Here is a 16,654-nt window from a genome sequence, read left to right as displayed (position 1 = left end):
GAGAACATCAGTCAGTCAGTGTTCATGTTGCCTTGAAGGTGGCCAGCAGTCAAATTGTTAAGTTGTTGGTTTGGTTAGGCATTGACGAGGCAGAGCATTGAACCAGCAAGCATGTTTATTAACTCACAACAGAAGCAGCCCTAATGGCTGCTGCACAGGTATTTATACGGTTTGCCTCTAGGCGGCAACCAATAGATTTAAAGTGAGCATTCCCGCCCAAAACATTGTTAACTGCTTGGAGACACAGTCTGGGTTTCAGCAATACAAAACCATTAAGCAATCACTTACTTAAGTACAGCTATTAAGATCAGCAATTTAGGCCAATACATTACACAAATATTCTTTATTCTCATGCCACTGGTTCCATCCCCCGCTTGTGTGGTTTATGAATTAACACAATTCTTCTCACCTTCCACAGAAGAAAGGAACTTGCTAATATTTTGTTCCTACTACAATCCACATACATGGCTGTGTGCATTATCTACCTTCATCCAGTATCTTATCAAAAACAAAAACAAAATTCAACTTCTGAAAGGTTGCTCTGTAGTGGGGTTGGGTTGCAAAAAAAAGGGGGGCAGGGAAGTAGCAACAGCACTTAGACTTATATACCATGTCATTGTGCTTTACAGCCCTCTCTAAGCAGTTCACAGAGTCAGCCTGTTGTGTAGTGGGTTCTGGAGAGCAGGAAGGACGCCGAGACGATGAGTACAGCATAGTAGCTCTTTATTGGTGAAGGGACTGTACTTGAAATAGGGGCTACCTGCACTCTTTATATACCTGGCCAGTACCTGGCCAGGTACTCAACCAACCAATCGGTTTGAACCACTGTTTCCTGCCAAAATGCTTCCCACCGAAACAGTTACAGTTCAATGCCTCCTGGTGGTGACTCTTATACACAGCTTTAGGTGTTGCAATAAAGCTTAATACATAACACCCCTTCCCTCTTAAGGATGAAACTATATACACAAACAATGAACGTACATTCATGACAACCAACTTCCCAATGGACCCAGCCACCCAGCTTCCCTTATTTGCACACATAGTCCGTGAGGGACGCGGGTGGCCTATGGGGCCTCGATGAATGTCTTAGGGTTTCTTCCCACTTGTGGGATGGCACCTTACTCTGCGTATTGTGAACGTCCAAGTTCTCCTGAACTGGAGAGTCAGCAGGTAAGCTCTGGCTGACCGTTTCTGGTGGACCCACCCCATAGTCAGACCCTGTGGCAGGTTTAGCCCTGTGGTCCTGGGAGGGTTGCTGTCCAATTTGATTGGGGTTCTCCTGGTCCTCTTTGGGCTCGGACGTGGTTGTTTGTTGTGGTGCTAGTAGGGGGAATGTGAGCTAGCTTGTGTGCCAGCTTGGAAACTCCATGAGGGGTAATTTTCCCCATGGTCGCTTGTTGACCGTTCTGGAACTCTTTTATTTACTTGGTCTATGTGCCATTTGACCTGACGACCTCCCTCCACCCCTACTATGTAAGATAAGGGCCCAGTTTTGTCAACCACCACCCCTGAAATCCACAAGTGTCCCAGACTGTAGTTCCTGGCCCAAGCCAAGTTTACCCGGGTGTAGTTCTCTTGGGGTTTGGGGTTGTGCGGCCTCAGAAGCCACTCTGTCGGGGTGGAGCCTGTCCAGTTTGGTGATGAGGCGTCTGCCCCAACGGAGCTTCGCAGGACTCTTTCCCGTGGCTGTGCATGGTGTGGTGTGTTGTGATAATAGGAATTCTGCCAACCTGTGGTGCCAATCACCGACGATAATGTGCCTGAGTACGTCTTCGGTTGTTTTCACCATCCTCTCTGCTTGTCCATTGGTCGACGGGTGGAAGGGCGCGGATGTGACGTGTCTAATCAAGTTTGCTGTCATGAAGGCCTGAAACTCAGCAGTGGTAAATTGAGCCCGATTATCAGATACCACAACATCAGGCAGACCATGTGTCTCCTGAGCACTTGGATTGTTCTGGCCGTGGTCATATTTGGGACTGGCACTACCTCCAGCCATTTTGAGTGGCTGTCTACCACTATTAGGAAAAGCTGTCCTTGAAATGGACCAGCGTAGTCTATATGGACCCTGGACCATGGTGTGCATGAAGGTGTTAGCAAGGTAGCTCCTTGCTAACACCTTCATGCGAACTATGCCAGGGTGCCCTTCATGTAGAGACTGCAGCACCCTATCTCTTAGTGTTGATGGTATAATAACCCTACTACCCCACAACAGGCATCCTTTGTGTGCGGACAATTCATGCCTCCTTACAAAATACGCTTGGAATTCTGGGCCTGGACTTTTATCCTGCCATCCTGTGAATACCCAAGACTGAACTCTGCTCAGGATTTCGTCTGAGGCTGTCTCCGCTTCAACGTCCTTTGCATGGAGGGGGCATTCCGGTAGCTCTTGGATTGCCAGTATCTGTGCAGCTGGCGCCAGATCTGGTTCTATGTTTGCTAGGGGTAGCCTACTTAACCCATCTGCATGGCCCATTTCTTTCCCTGGCCTATGAATCAGTTTAAATTTATAAGCTGATAGGAATATGGACCATCTTAGCATCCTAGGGGAGAGTATTTGAGGGGTTTGTTTGTCAGTGGTGAATAAGCCTAATAGAGGCTTATGGTCCATAAACACTGTGAACTCCCTACCATACAGATAGTCGTGGAATTTTTTGACCCCAGCCACTATTGCCAGGGCTTCCTTGTCTATCTGTGCATAGTTCCTTTCTGCCCCTGACAAGGTTCTGGAGTACTAAGCTATGGGAACCTGTGTACCATTTCCCTCCAGATGGCTTAGCACTGCTCCCACTCCATATGGTGAAGCATTGCAAGCGATGCAGATAGGCTTGTTTTCTATGAAATGGGTGACTGTGGACTTGTTGGACAGTAGAGCCTTTAGGTCCTGGAAGCTTTTGTCATGGACCTTGTTCCATTTCCATGCAACTTTTTTATCTAGGAGTCTATGCAGGGGTTCAGTTATGGCTGCTTTGTGGGGTAGGAAGGTGTGGTAAAAATTTAATAATCCCAGAAAGGCTTGCACTTCCGCCTTGTTCTTGGGAGTGGGGGCCATCTTAATGGCCTTCACTTTGGATTCTGCAGGATGAATCCCGCTGGCATCAATCCTGAACCCCAAAAATTCCGTGGATGTAACCCCTATGCTGCATTTGTCTCTTTTTAGTTTAAGACCTGCAGAGCGAAGCCTTTGTAAAACTGCCCTCAGTCTGTCTGCTAACACTTCCTCTGTTTCTCCAGCAATGAGGACATCATCAAAATAAGGGCATACACCTTGGATGCCCTTAAGTGTTTGCTCCATTACCTCCTGAAAAATCCCTGGTGCTACACTTACTCCAAACTGCAGGCGGTTAACTCTGAAGGCTTCCTTATGAGTTACAATTGTTTGTGCTGCTGCAGTCTCCATGGTAACTGGCAGCTGCTGGTACACCTGTGCGAGGTCTAGTTTAGCAAAGATGGCGCTGCCTTGGAGGGAAGTGAGAACGTGGCTGACCGTGGGGACCGGGTAAGCGTGCTGGTTTAGGGCCCTATTTATTGTGCATTTATAATCGACACAGATATGGATCTCCCCATTAGCTTTGAGGGGGGTGACTATTGGGGTCTCCCATTCTCCCCTGTCTGTTGGCTACAGGACCCCGTGTTCCACTAGTTTGTCTAACTCTTTCTCAATTTTGTGCTTGAGTGCAAAGGGGACTCTCCTGGGTTTGATTCTGATTGGTAAGACACTGGGATTTAATTTAAATGAACTGGGTGGCCCTGTGTACCTTCCCAGTTTACTATCGAATACGTCTGCAAACTCGGTTGCCCTCCGGGTGTGATTCAAGGTGCTGGTAATTACCTTTAAAGCCCTACATGGCTTAGGCCCAGGGTACTTGTGAGACCACCTGCTGCCATTGTCAACCTCCCTTCGCCCGATTTGCTCCCACAGAGTCGGCCTCCTCAGGGTTCCATCGGCTAGGCAATGGCAGCTGGCGACCCCCAGGGGGAAACCTTTCTCTGTGGGTGCACCAACCCTCTGGAATGAACTGCCTCTGGAGCTGCGGACAGCCCCTGACCTTCGTTCCTTCCGCCGTGACCTGAAGACATGGATGTTCCAACAAGCGGACCTGGACTGACTATGGTTTTAAATTTGGCTTTTATTGGGTTAAATTGTCATTTATTTTTTACATCCATTGTTTAATTCTTTTTTAAATTTTGAACTTTATGTTTTTTAATTTTTTATTGTTGTGAGCCGCCCTGAGTCCTTGGGGAGAAGAGTGGCATATAAATTTAATAAATCTCTTAATCTCTCTTTGCAGACAGATTCGATGTTGTTTCCCTGCAATCTGTGGATGCCGGAAATTACGATGCCTAATGCCTCAAACCAATCCAACCCGACTAAACTGGTCCTACGGCCCTCGACTACGATCACATCCAAGTGCCCCTGAAACCTTTTAAACCACATGGAAAGGGTGGCCTCCCCCTTAACTTTTACTGGGGCATTTTGGAAATAGGTTAACAAGGTGCTGGAGGGCCTCAATTTAACCCACTGCTTGCTCCGGCCGCAAACAAGTTTAAATGTCTCTTTGGAAATAATCGAGACTGCTGACCCGGAGTCTAGGTCCAATTTACAAGGAATGCCTTGTAAATGGACTTCAAATTTTAGTTTGGGCTTAAGCGGCTGGCAGGCCCTGGGTCAGCAGATGGCCCTCCGGCTTTCAAAAAATCCCACGCTTGTCAAGCTCCGGGCCTCGGTACCTTTCCACAATGAGTTCTCCGACTGTTGCTTGGGGAGGCCCTCTCAGAAACAGCTACAGCAGACCGCTGTGATGTGGCCTAATTTTCCACAGGCCTGACATGTGGCCGACTGGAACTTGCAGTTCGCCCGCGTGTGGTTGCCTCCGCAGCCTCCACATTTTGGGGAGGCAGCTGCCTTCGGCTGGCTCTCCTTGCGCTCGCGTCGTCAATCCCATTGTTCCATTTTCGTCGTATGTAGCGCCTTCGTTGTCCATGGCTTCCTCTGGGTTGCTGGGCAGGGGAATCTGTACTGTTTGCACCGCGCCTCTGGCCGCCTCATCAGCCATGATCTCATCTTGGGCATCTTGGAGAGTTATATCGGGCCTTGCGAAAAGCCTCTGCTGCAGACGCTTGTCTTGTAGGCCGCACACCAGCCTGTCCCGTAGTCTCTCATCCACGTTGGAGAATTTGCAGAGGCGGGTGGCTTGTCGCAAGGCCGTAATGAACTCCGACGCAGATTCGCCCAGCTGTTGTACCCTCTGGTCAAAACGGAACCGCCAGGCCAGCTCAGACATTCGGGGCTTGAAATGCCCGTTCAGCTTTGTCATGAGGATTATGTATGAGACAGTTTCGATTGGCGTCAGCACGAATAGGCTTTTGGCCAAGTCGAATGTGGCCAGCCCGCTTATGCAAAGCAGAGTCACCGCTTTTAGGCCATCCTCGGTGATTTGGTTTGCCCGGAGATAGTTCTCGACTTGCCCCAGGTGTGATGGCCATCGTTCGGGATGGCAGATGTCGAACTCTCTGGGCTGGCCGACCTTCAGCATCTTACTCTTGTTCTTGGATCCTGCTCCGCCGACTCAGATGGTTGGTTCTGAGTATGTGAGGCTGCTAGCGTGGTGACTAGCCAGCTGTAGAAGAGGGGGGGAATATGCCTCTTTCCTCCAGCACGTGAAGCCGTCCCCTTGTGAATTCAGCCCTTTAATGTGAAGCAGAATCCCACCCTCATCACCACTGTTGTGTAGTGGGTTCTGGAGAGCAGGAAGGACACCGAGATGACGAGTACAGCATAACAGCTCTTTATTGGTGAAGGGACTGTACTTGAAATAGGGGCTACCTGCACTCTTTATACTCAACCAACCAATCGGTTTGAACCACTGTTTCCCGCCAAAATGCTTCCTGCCGAAACAGTTACAGTTCAACACCTCCTGGTGGTGACTCTTATACACAGCTTTAGGTGTTGCAATAAAGCTTAATATATAACACAGCCTATTGTGCTCAACAATCTGGCACCTCATTTTACTGACCTCAAAAGGATGGAAGGCAGAATCAACCTTGAGCCTGTCAGGATTGAACTCCTAGCAATGAACTGAATTAGCCTGCAATTCTGCATTCTAACTACTGCACCTCCATAGCTAGTAAAAGAAAGACACTCAATAGCTCCATATTCTTGGTGATGTAGTAAGAAACCTGCCTGTAGAAGACCTTCTACTATAAACCTTGCTATTATGGTGACATAACAGCAAAAGTCCAGGCCAGCATATTGAAGCAAACTTGATAACATGCTAAGTTTGCATGAGAGAATTCTGGGTAAGCAGTGAGCTGGGAATGAAGGAAGATCAGGTTTGAAGAGGCATAAACACCAGGACATTGAAATCTCCATGGACAAGATGATGAGCCCCATGAAGGACTAGAGCCCTGGTAAGACTTCAGTGTAAAGCAGATTGCCCTCACGGGACTGCAAAGTATGACTGAGATTCTCAGTGTTATAATAGTGTGAACAAGTTTAGAGATTTGGAAAGAAAAGAGCCCCTTCGTTTGGGAAAATGCGGGATAATACATCAGACTAGATGTAGAATAATACTTCTCTCATGCAGACTGTTTGTTTTTAGAGCCTTCGGTTAGTGAATTCAAAAAGATTGTTTGAATTTAAAATATTGAGTGAACCGAAAAAGGTTGTTCCCATAACAGATCTAGAAAATCTGTTGTAGAAACAACCTTCTCTGTAAATATTGTTTCTTCCTTCCATATGAATAGTAACCAGAGAGGGCACCAAATCTCAAGCAATAAAGTGTTTACTCTTCATTTTTAGAGTAACGGAATATAACATTAAGCATTTGTCAAATAGACTGTATATATAAATTGAACACTTGTATACCACAATTTACTTCTCAGAATTTTGCAGTGCAATTGTAGCTCAAAATTACACACAAAATGTGAATGTTTACAATGTTTAAAAGCCTTAAACAAAAGAAAACATATGCACAAAATAATAGGAAGAAATAGCTTGAAATAAAATTTCTAGAAAATGTGCTTTTTAAGGTCCAATGTGCGTAAAATTTGATATATTTTCAGATTGACTTTTTCACCTCTGAATTTGCAAGGTAATAAGAAACTGAAAGGTAACGAATGGGAAAAACAACTGTGAGCCTAACTTCATTAGTTGTTTACAATGACACTGCAATGGCCTGGTAACTCCAGTTATACTCCCTGAATTCATGATTCCCTGAATTCATGATATTGATATCCAAATGACAATTATTTAAGCATCCTTATACTAGTGTTTATGTTGGGCAAAATATGTGCCAACCAGTAGTAAAACATCTACTGGTGAGAGTGAAGGCAGCTTTTTCTATTGCCTTCTATTCTATTGGGGCTGGATTCTGTTGAAGACTCCTAGGAAGGAAAGACTGAGTGAAATAAACAGATTTACCCATGCAAATACCATACCAGTAACAGCCTTAACATCAGGACCCAACGGTTTAGCTGGTGTCTTCCTTTCACGAGGTAGCGAGATACTGTCATAATCACTTTCTGCGCTGCAGTTATCATAATCTGTAATAAAGGCAAATGGAATAAGTTAAACTTGGGATTATGAAAATTTGTGCACAAGGTGCTCAGAATTCTTTAGATGCCACCTTTAACTTTGTTGCTCAAGCAACACCCTATATTTCTGACTTTATTCTTCCTTATCCTTACAATATACATTTGGCTTCCTTTAGAAACTGAGCAGTTCCTTTTCTTTTCTTTTTCTTTCTTTCTTTCTTTCTTTCCTTTTTTTTGAGTCTGCTCAGAGAAGAAAGAATAATGACACTCCACTGCTTTACCATCTTCTCCGTCCTGGAAATAGCCAAGTCAGCTTTTGCATGGCTGTCTGAGGGGGTTTGTGTGGTTGCCTGTCTGATCTCATTTACTTCCCAGCACTTAGTCTATCAAGAGAAAAGGCACAGGAACTCATATTTGCTGAGCTTGAGCTATTCCCATATCACTGTCATGATAAGCCCGTTGTCACCATCTGAGATGTTAGAAGGGAAACAAACCAATTCAAAGGAATCAGTTGTTTTAAGTAACACTTCTTGGTTTGTGCTGTAAGTGCATAATCAGGAAAGCACTATTTGGCACCAAATCAAAATAGATGCAATTCAGACAGAATAGGGGGCAGTGCATTTTTGTCAATATAGTTTTCCTGCTGACTCAAGGATGGGTGAGTAGACCACAACTCAACACTGGGAACGGTCCTGTTAAATAAACCACTAGTGAATCTTTGAAGGGGATATTTGTAGAAAAGATGCATAAGAGGATAAGACTCTACATTCCTAACAGCAATAAATATGAAGAAACTTCAACAAGAGTAGCTTGTGGTTCTAGAGCAATTTTCCCCCCTTCTACATAACTTTCACAAATACAGGAATCTTGTCTTCTTCTCTGTCTGACCGTTCCTAAATAGATTGTGGTCTCATCCCAGATTTCCATGCAGCCTTCCGTTTCCATCCTGGAACTGAGGATCAAATCAGATCCCATATTCGGTTCCTGTAGTCCTGCTTTAGATACATTTTCCGTATAGTTGGCATTCTACAAACCAACATTAAACCCAGTGAAGCCCATTATGTACATTATAGAGTGCTTTTTTTGTCATAGAACGCTCAGAACGGAGTTCCAGCACCTTTTTTCGGATGGAACCTTGTAGGGTAGGCAAGGCGGGTTGTGTGACATGTGTGAGTTCCGGCACCTTTTTCTTTTACAAAAAAAGCACTGAGTATGCCACATGACATTCCCCCCTCCACAACCAGGTTTTAATTCAGTTACCTTCAGTGCTGAGTCCACTCTGCTCTGCAGGCTCAGGAGGGAGAGAACGCCAAACCTTGCATGGAAGATCTGCTTCCCTGCTTAATGTGTTGCCATACATGGCTTCTGGTTATAGACTTGAGAAGAAAAGAGGTTCTGAATGGATTAAAATAGAGCTCTCAAGTTCTTAACATGGTCTCTGGATTTCATTTCTCCAGAAAGTGGTCAAATCTCCTTTTGCTTCCTTCTTGAGGACAGCTGTGCGATAATACTGGGACCACAGCTGTTTTTGAGGCTATAATGAATTGTGGCTGCATCTCTTTCAGAAGGCTATCCTCAGAGGTGGAAAAGGAGTCCATGGGACCTTGGAAACCACAAGTCTCAATCCTATAAATCAGGATTGCCGCTTCAAATCCAGGCCATTTTCTTTTAGCTTATGGTGAGTGATTGCTAGTGAAGTAGAATTGAAAGTGCTGGAAGTCACGGAAAAGACAGATTACAGGAAAGAGCTTCATGTTAATAATTGACGTTAATAATATGGCAGCGCTATCCTCTTAAGTACTCCTGAATTCTAAATAAAACAAATGTGCCTGTGCTGGGCTGAGGTAGAAGCTTAAAAGCTGTATTAAATTTTTTTTTAAAAAAATCTCCATTTGAATCTTCCAGTCTATCAGTGGAAAGATTGCTTTGAACCAGTTAACACCTGACAAAGAAGAAACAGTGCAGTTCTGGATGCAGCTATGGGAGAACCCAAAGAAATTCAATAAGAATGGAGCCTGGCTACAGAAGATGGATAAGAACAAAACAGAAACTGAATTGAAAGAGCTTGTAGTAACAGCAGTAATGATAGAGAAATAGGCAAGGAAGATCAAGAACTGGTCAGCACCCAGTGAAGATGAACTACATGATTTTGTTGAAACATCTGACTGGCCTACACTCATTTGTTGCCAAGCAGTTTAACAACATAGCACAAGGAGGTGAACTTGAAGATTGGTTAACATCTAGCAAAATCTACCTGATAATGAAAGATCCAACAAAAGAGGAAGCACCAAACAATTGCAAGCCACTTATCTGCTTACCAACAACTTTCAAGTGTCTAACTCATGAGTGTCAAACTTGATAGTGTCACATGACGTATTGTGACATATCATGACGTTTTTTGCCTTTGTGGAGCCTGGGTGGACGTGGCTTGCACATGACACACCTGGGTCAGTTTGACACCCCTGGTCTAACTGATGGGGTAGCTAATGCAGTCCAACAGCATCTAATTAAAAACAAGCTGCTTCCACTTGAGCAGAAAGGAAACTGTCCAAACAGCAAAAGAACAAAGCATTAGCTTCTAACTGACAAGATGATTTAGAGCAACTTGAAGGTAACTTGGTTTGACTGTAAGAAGGGATTCAACTCCTTGCCACATAATCAAGTACCTAGAAATAAGCCATTGTTGTGAACAACAAATAATAAAACATCACCAACATGTTGGCAGTTTTGCAACTAGGCACTTTCCCCAACAGCTCTAAGAAGGGCTGTTTGTTACTGTGTGGAGGCAGGAATGGAAGAAATGAAGTCAGAATTAGTTTGTAATTGAGTGAAGGTGAATTGCCAATAACCTGGCCCAAAGTTATTTTGAGCATGATCAAAAAAACCAGGCTTAATAGTTAACAAGTAGGCTTTAACACAGATATTATATATAAGCGGTTATACCCAGAGATCTATTAGAAATTCCTAGATCCAAATCTTCTTCTGCCTACCTCGTTAAGAGTACTTTCCAAGAGTAGTGACAGGAATCAGAGGCCTTCTCCTCGGATGCAAACATCTCACTTCAGAGGAGAAGAATCTCCAAAAATAAAGGCATTAGAATGCAAAAAGAAAGGGGAAAAACACCGCTATATGATGCTTCAGCTGCGTAGCTCATCTATTCCGTTCAGCTCATTTCTTCTTGTAAAGTCTACGTACTGCACATAGAAAGTTCCAGGAGGAAAAAGTGTTGGAAAGAAGGATAATTTGTGATAGATATCGGGAAGATGGGAAAGAGTTAAGCACATCTTCTGAATAGAAAAATTAGTCCAGAGCTGTATGAAGTTTACCAAACCATTTCCTTTGAGTACTTATGACTCATGTACTCCAGTCAAGAAGTAGAAAGCAAAGAGCGAGAAGTGTTCCATTAGTTACATAATTCTAAGGAATGCCATTTCTCGAGAAAAGTCAGAGGGATGAATACAACCAAAAATGAACCTGGTCTCATTAGTTTCACAACCTCTTTCTTCTGAAATTCTGCCCCAACAGACGTGATTCAGATGCTGCAAGATCTTGACGGCGTGGCAGGAATGGCACTGTCTGTTGATGATATCCATTCCTGCTTAAAAATTCTAATGAAAGATCTCAGCAATGTTATTAAGAACATCCAGGTATAATAAATGGAACAACGAATAAATGACTTTCCCCGCTATTATTCAGCCAACCACGGAGAACATGTGGATGATGTTTTCCAAAGCTGCTGCAGATCTTTGAAGGGGACTGGAAGATATGGTGATGGAAAGCTTCAATTATTCTGAAGTCTCAGGAGCACGGGTGTCAAACTCACCACGTCACATGATGTATCTTTTTGCATTGCTGGCAATGGGATGGGCACAGCTTCGGTATGATGAAACTGGCCCATGGGCCAGCAGTTTGGCACCCCTGCTCTGGAGTAATAATTTCTGCCAAGCATGGTCTTTTCAGAAAATTACTGGCTTTTCTCGCTGATATCATTCAGAGGTGGAGGAAGCCTCAAAGGCGTTAGCTACCCTCGACTCAATACAAATCAAAAGGGAATGGAATGGTGGCCTTTCCCTTTAGGCAAACCTGCCCCAACTGACAGCTGATAGTTGAGGAAGGGGAAAGGCTGTAAAATGAAGTGAAATGTAGTGGCAGAGAATCACCTGTCATTCTTCTTTACAATATAGTTCCCATGCTCTGATAGGCAGATTTATTTACTTTTAATTTTGTATGCTTCCTGATTCCCAACAACTCTGGGCAGCTCATAACAATCAAAACAAAGAAATTACAACAAAATCAATAGAAGAAAAAAAGATAAAATTTGGCAAGAATGGGAGAGGGGGGAATCTTACCCATGGTTTCACATCATTCTAGTCTGGATGAAGAGCCAGGTTTTCATCATTCTTCTAAACAACACCAGAGTGGGGGACACCCAGAACTTGGAGGGAATGAAGGAAAGTGCCTGGGGTCCCAATAGATTGTTTAATTGTTTAATCAAAGGAAGCCAGAGTGCCCCAACCCTGCACAATCAAAGTGGCCAGACAGATACTCTGGGAGATAGACAGCTCACAGGTAACTAGACTCTATGCCATGTAGATATTAGCTTGGAGGGGCATCTTTCAAAGCCAAGTCTCCAAGCTAGAGACATGGCAGGTATAGGAGGAGAGCCTGGATTTAAAATAAGGACTGCTCTCTTCTGCAAACCAAATCAAAATGGTGGCCAGGGGCTAGGAGGAAAATAGTGAAAATGGCAAGGTTGATCCAAGTCCTCCTAAATCACCTGCCTGGGCCTCTAATAACAGAATTGTCATGAAATGCTTCAGATTGTACCCATGTTCTGGGTTGTTACTTGCTAAGGGATAAAAATGCAGTGCTGTATTAACAACCAAAACTTTACATGCAATTTAAAGGGGCCTCAGTATAGGTTGGGACTTGATGTCCCAATGTCATGGGAACCCATCATTCATCTCAGGGCACTGCTAAACAGGCCCCACCGCAGGAAGAGCTTATGGGAAAAGGAGCTCAAGATGCAGTAAGTGGGAATTTCTAAAATGGTGTTAGAAGCACAAGCAATTTCAACAAGGGGTGGGGGGTGGGGAGTGAAGGACAGCAGAAAAAATAATGGTGGTTCCACAAAAGTCTTGGTGAAGATTTGAAAGTGGAAAAGGAAACATTTAGGAAATGGAAAGTGAACTAGTTACAAAGGAAGAGGGCAGACAACCTCAGATGATCTGAAGCAATTCTATAGTAAACATTTCCGGGTTGAGGAAGTCAAACTTCTATTAGAAGGTAACAAAGTTCTTTCTTGTGGACATTTTCCTTATTTTTGTTTTAAACAATTCTTTGCAACAGTTTTCCACGATGACAGTGACCCTTGTCAAAACACAATGTGAAGAAAAGTTAAATCTTCTCTCTTCAAAACACCAGGAACGGCAGAGAGAAAGCTCTGAACAACTAAAACAGCTGGTCTCACTTGAAAGGATTGTCTGCATTCATTTGTTTTTTTCCTGCCACACCCTCTTACCTGTAGTTGTTGCAAAATGGAAATCACTATCTGTGATACCCAGCTGTGACTTAGTACCGTAGCACTAATTTCTATCATTGTTGCTTTTGAGTACCCGTGCATGCCGGTCTCACTCCAGAGGCCATGCTGAATGAAGTTTAAAACAAAGAATCAACTACCCTGAGAATAATTTTGGGATTTTAAAAACAGCTAACTGGATGCTGGTTTTGCCATTAAAAATGAAGGGGGGGGGCATTTCAGAATCTAGTATTGTCTGCACTGAGCATGCATCTAGTACAATATTTTATATTACACTCAAATTTGTTTTTGATGGCAGTTCTTTGGATTCCTTTACTTATAACATAATACAGTTTTATGTCTTCTGGTAAGGTAAGTATTTGTAGGACAGCACCCACCCACCCCCACCCCCAGAGAAAGAAATATTTTAGGAATATTAAAAGGCAGAATATTATATTTCCCCAAAGGATCTTAAAGGCAGAGAAGCAGGCCCATTTTTTCTTAATAGCTCCCAGTAGAAACTCAGGAAACCACCTTTTAGAAATGCAGATCCCATTCAGCCCTATTCATGAGCAAATACCACCAGGCAGAAGCCCATTCAAGACAATATTTTGAAATCCCTTGCAGCAAAACTGATAGCTAACAATAACAGAGTGATAGAATTAGAACCAGCAACCCCTCACCCAAGAAATCCAACACAGGAAGTAAGCCATCAGCTACAGCCCCAGAGAAGCAGGATATGACCTTTGGGACATAAAAGGATTAACCCACCATCATCAGAATACCAGAAAGGTACACTGAACCTCAGGTCAAAGTTCATGCCACAGGAACAGGAACTCCAAATACAAAGCCCAGGAAGGTATAAAAATCCACCACTTCCAACTACATGTGGTCAGCTGTTCCAGAGCCTCTTTAATAAACTACAACTTTCTTTCTAAAGCAGTCTCCATTTTGTTTATTCCCAGCTTGGACTGGACCCTAATGAAGACTTTTCTTTCAACATATTGATCTAGGTTTAAAATGTTATGGCTTGACCAAGATAGTTTGGTTAGAGCTGGAGCAATGGGCCCTGAGGAACAATATTCAGCATAACTGAAATACAACCCTACCTTGTTTGTAAGGGGAGGTCTTCTTGGAAGACCGTTCTTCTGTGACAACTATGTAGTTAATACTCTTTATCTAATTCACAGGAGACATTTTGCATTTGCTCGGTTTAATGTTTTGCCATCCTCACTGTTGGAAGCAAGTGAATTTATCATGTCCACTATATAGGAAATAGAATCTGTTTCTCCTGTGATTTTGGGTTGCCCTTTTTATATGACTAAGTGAACTGAGCTGATATTGCCTCTAGTAACTCATAATTATGGTAGCTCAGAGTCAGAGAATATTATTAGCTGAAAGGCCATTTGAAATATCTAGAAGAGTCTCCAAATTATGTTTAATTACTAGTTGTGTCCAGTATTTAATAGTGTAATTTTATTAAATACATGTATTTTTAATGTACTCACTATACTGTTGTAGCATACAATCTTTGGTTAGGTTTATTTATTTAATGGGATTTATATGTCGCCCTATCTCCCGAAGGACTCAAGGCAGCTAACAACAGTAAAATACAAGTAAAAATACAAATATTAAAAATTAAACTATATCTATAGCCCCAACTACAACCAATAAAACCTTAAAACCATATTAAAAAAAAAACCTTATCAGTCCAGGTCGGCCTGTTGGAAAAGAAATGTCTTAAGGTTACGATGAAAGGACCGGAGGTCTGGGGTCATCCGGAGCTCCAGGGAAAGTTGATTCCACAGGGCAGGTGCCCCCACAGAGAAGGCCCTCCCCCTGGGGGTCGCCAGCCGACATTGGCTGACGGCACCCTGAGGAGGCCCTCTCTGTGTGAGCGCACAGGGCGATGGGAAGTCATTCCTGGCAGCAGACGGTCCTGCAGGTATCCCGGGCCTAAACCATGTAGGGCTTTATAGGTAAGAACCAGCACCTTAAATCTCACCTGGAGGGCAACCAGTAACCAATGCAGCTCACGCAGGAGGGGTGTAATATGGGAGTATCGGGATGCTCCGATCACAACCCGCGCGGCCGCATTCTGCACCAGCTGAAGTCTTTGGGTGGTCTTCAAGGGCAGCCCCATGTAGAGAGCATTGCAGTAATCAACACAGGAGGTAACGAGCGCATGAGTGACCATACGTAAAGCATCTCGGTCCAGATTTAGGTTTATCATTGGGGTTGCTTGTTTCTGTTTTGTCTTTGATTGTAAACATATAAAACAAATAGATCTATCTATCTGTCCATCTATCCATCCATCCACTCCTCCAACCTGCAGCAGAACATGGCTTTCTCCAATTATTATTCAGCTGATTTCTCTGGTGAAGCAAAAGGGGACTAAGAAACTTCAACAGAATTAGCTACTTTGAGAGGTTATCCTCCTGCATTCACATATTAGGTGAGCCTTGGGAAGAGGCTTTCCCACTGCTTTTCTCCATGTACGTGAAAAGTTGAATTATGCCCTGTAAGCACAGTCTATAGTATGTGCATAGACAACAAATCTATGCTTATTAGGGGTTTCTGCTTTTGTACAGTGAGTGAATCTTTCATATTCAACAAACAATAAGTCTCCAAGAGACAGGTACGATTCTGCTTCCTCTCTAAATTTTTGCAATATGATTTCTGAACCTCTCTCAGGGACTCGGCACGACTGTGTGCCGGAGCTCTTCTGCATCACCTGCTAACTATATTGAATGGAGATATTTCAACCACCATATTTAGAGGGTTTCAATGGACAATACTGCTTTTAACTTATTCCTGCCATCGCAGAGACATTTTTTATTGGTTTGCTCTACTTCTGAAATTTGGTCGGTCACTTTCTTTGGATGGAAGCAAGAAAAGCAGGGTTGGGGAATTGGGGAAGTAGGTCTTCAGGTTGGCAGTCTTCTTAGTAGCAAGAAGATTCACTTCTTTTTATGCTTTATTACAGAGGAGTGACAGGAATTGAGTGTTCAGCCACCATTTGTTTCTAGTAAAGGATGGTTGGAGATTTCGTCTTCCTGATGCCAGGAGAAGTGTCATTGAAGGAGCTGTACTTCTCTACATGGTAATCTGTGCTGTTTTATTCAGCAACTGTTTGAAGTTACAGCACTGTCAGTACATGGTATCCTGTTCCTGACTATTGTTTTTCTGCCTCCACCCCGACAGAGCAGAGAAATTGGAGAGGAAGGGATTACAAGAGAGTAAGCAGGCACACAACGGAGTACACACATTGAAAGCAACCACTGGCAACCACTAGTGCACTCCACAACATTCCCCATTGTGTGCCTGCTTACTCTCTTGCAATCCCTTTCTCTCCAATAAATATAAATATAAACATTAAATCTCTTCTTGCTAATTATCCCAGCATCATTGTGATGAGCATTCCAAATGGCAGGGGAGTGGAGGAAAGAAAAACACAATCATGGTCAAGTGATTTCCCTCTTAGTGACTGTTTTGCTTAATGACAGTGTTGCCAGTCCTAATTGTGGACACTAAACAAGGACTACCTGTACTTTTCTGCCCCAAGAAGTAAATGGAGATGAAGCAGGGAAGAACAATTCCTTT

Source organism: Vipera berus (assembly GCF_964194415.1).
Source record: "Vipera berus genome assembly, chromosome: 2".
Classification (NCBI taxonomy): domain Eukaryota; kingdom Metazoa; phylum Chordata; class Lepidosauria; order Squamata; family Viperidae; genus Vipera; species Vipera berus.
Note: the sequence above shows the minus strand (reverse complement) of the source record.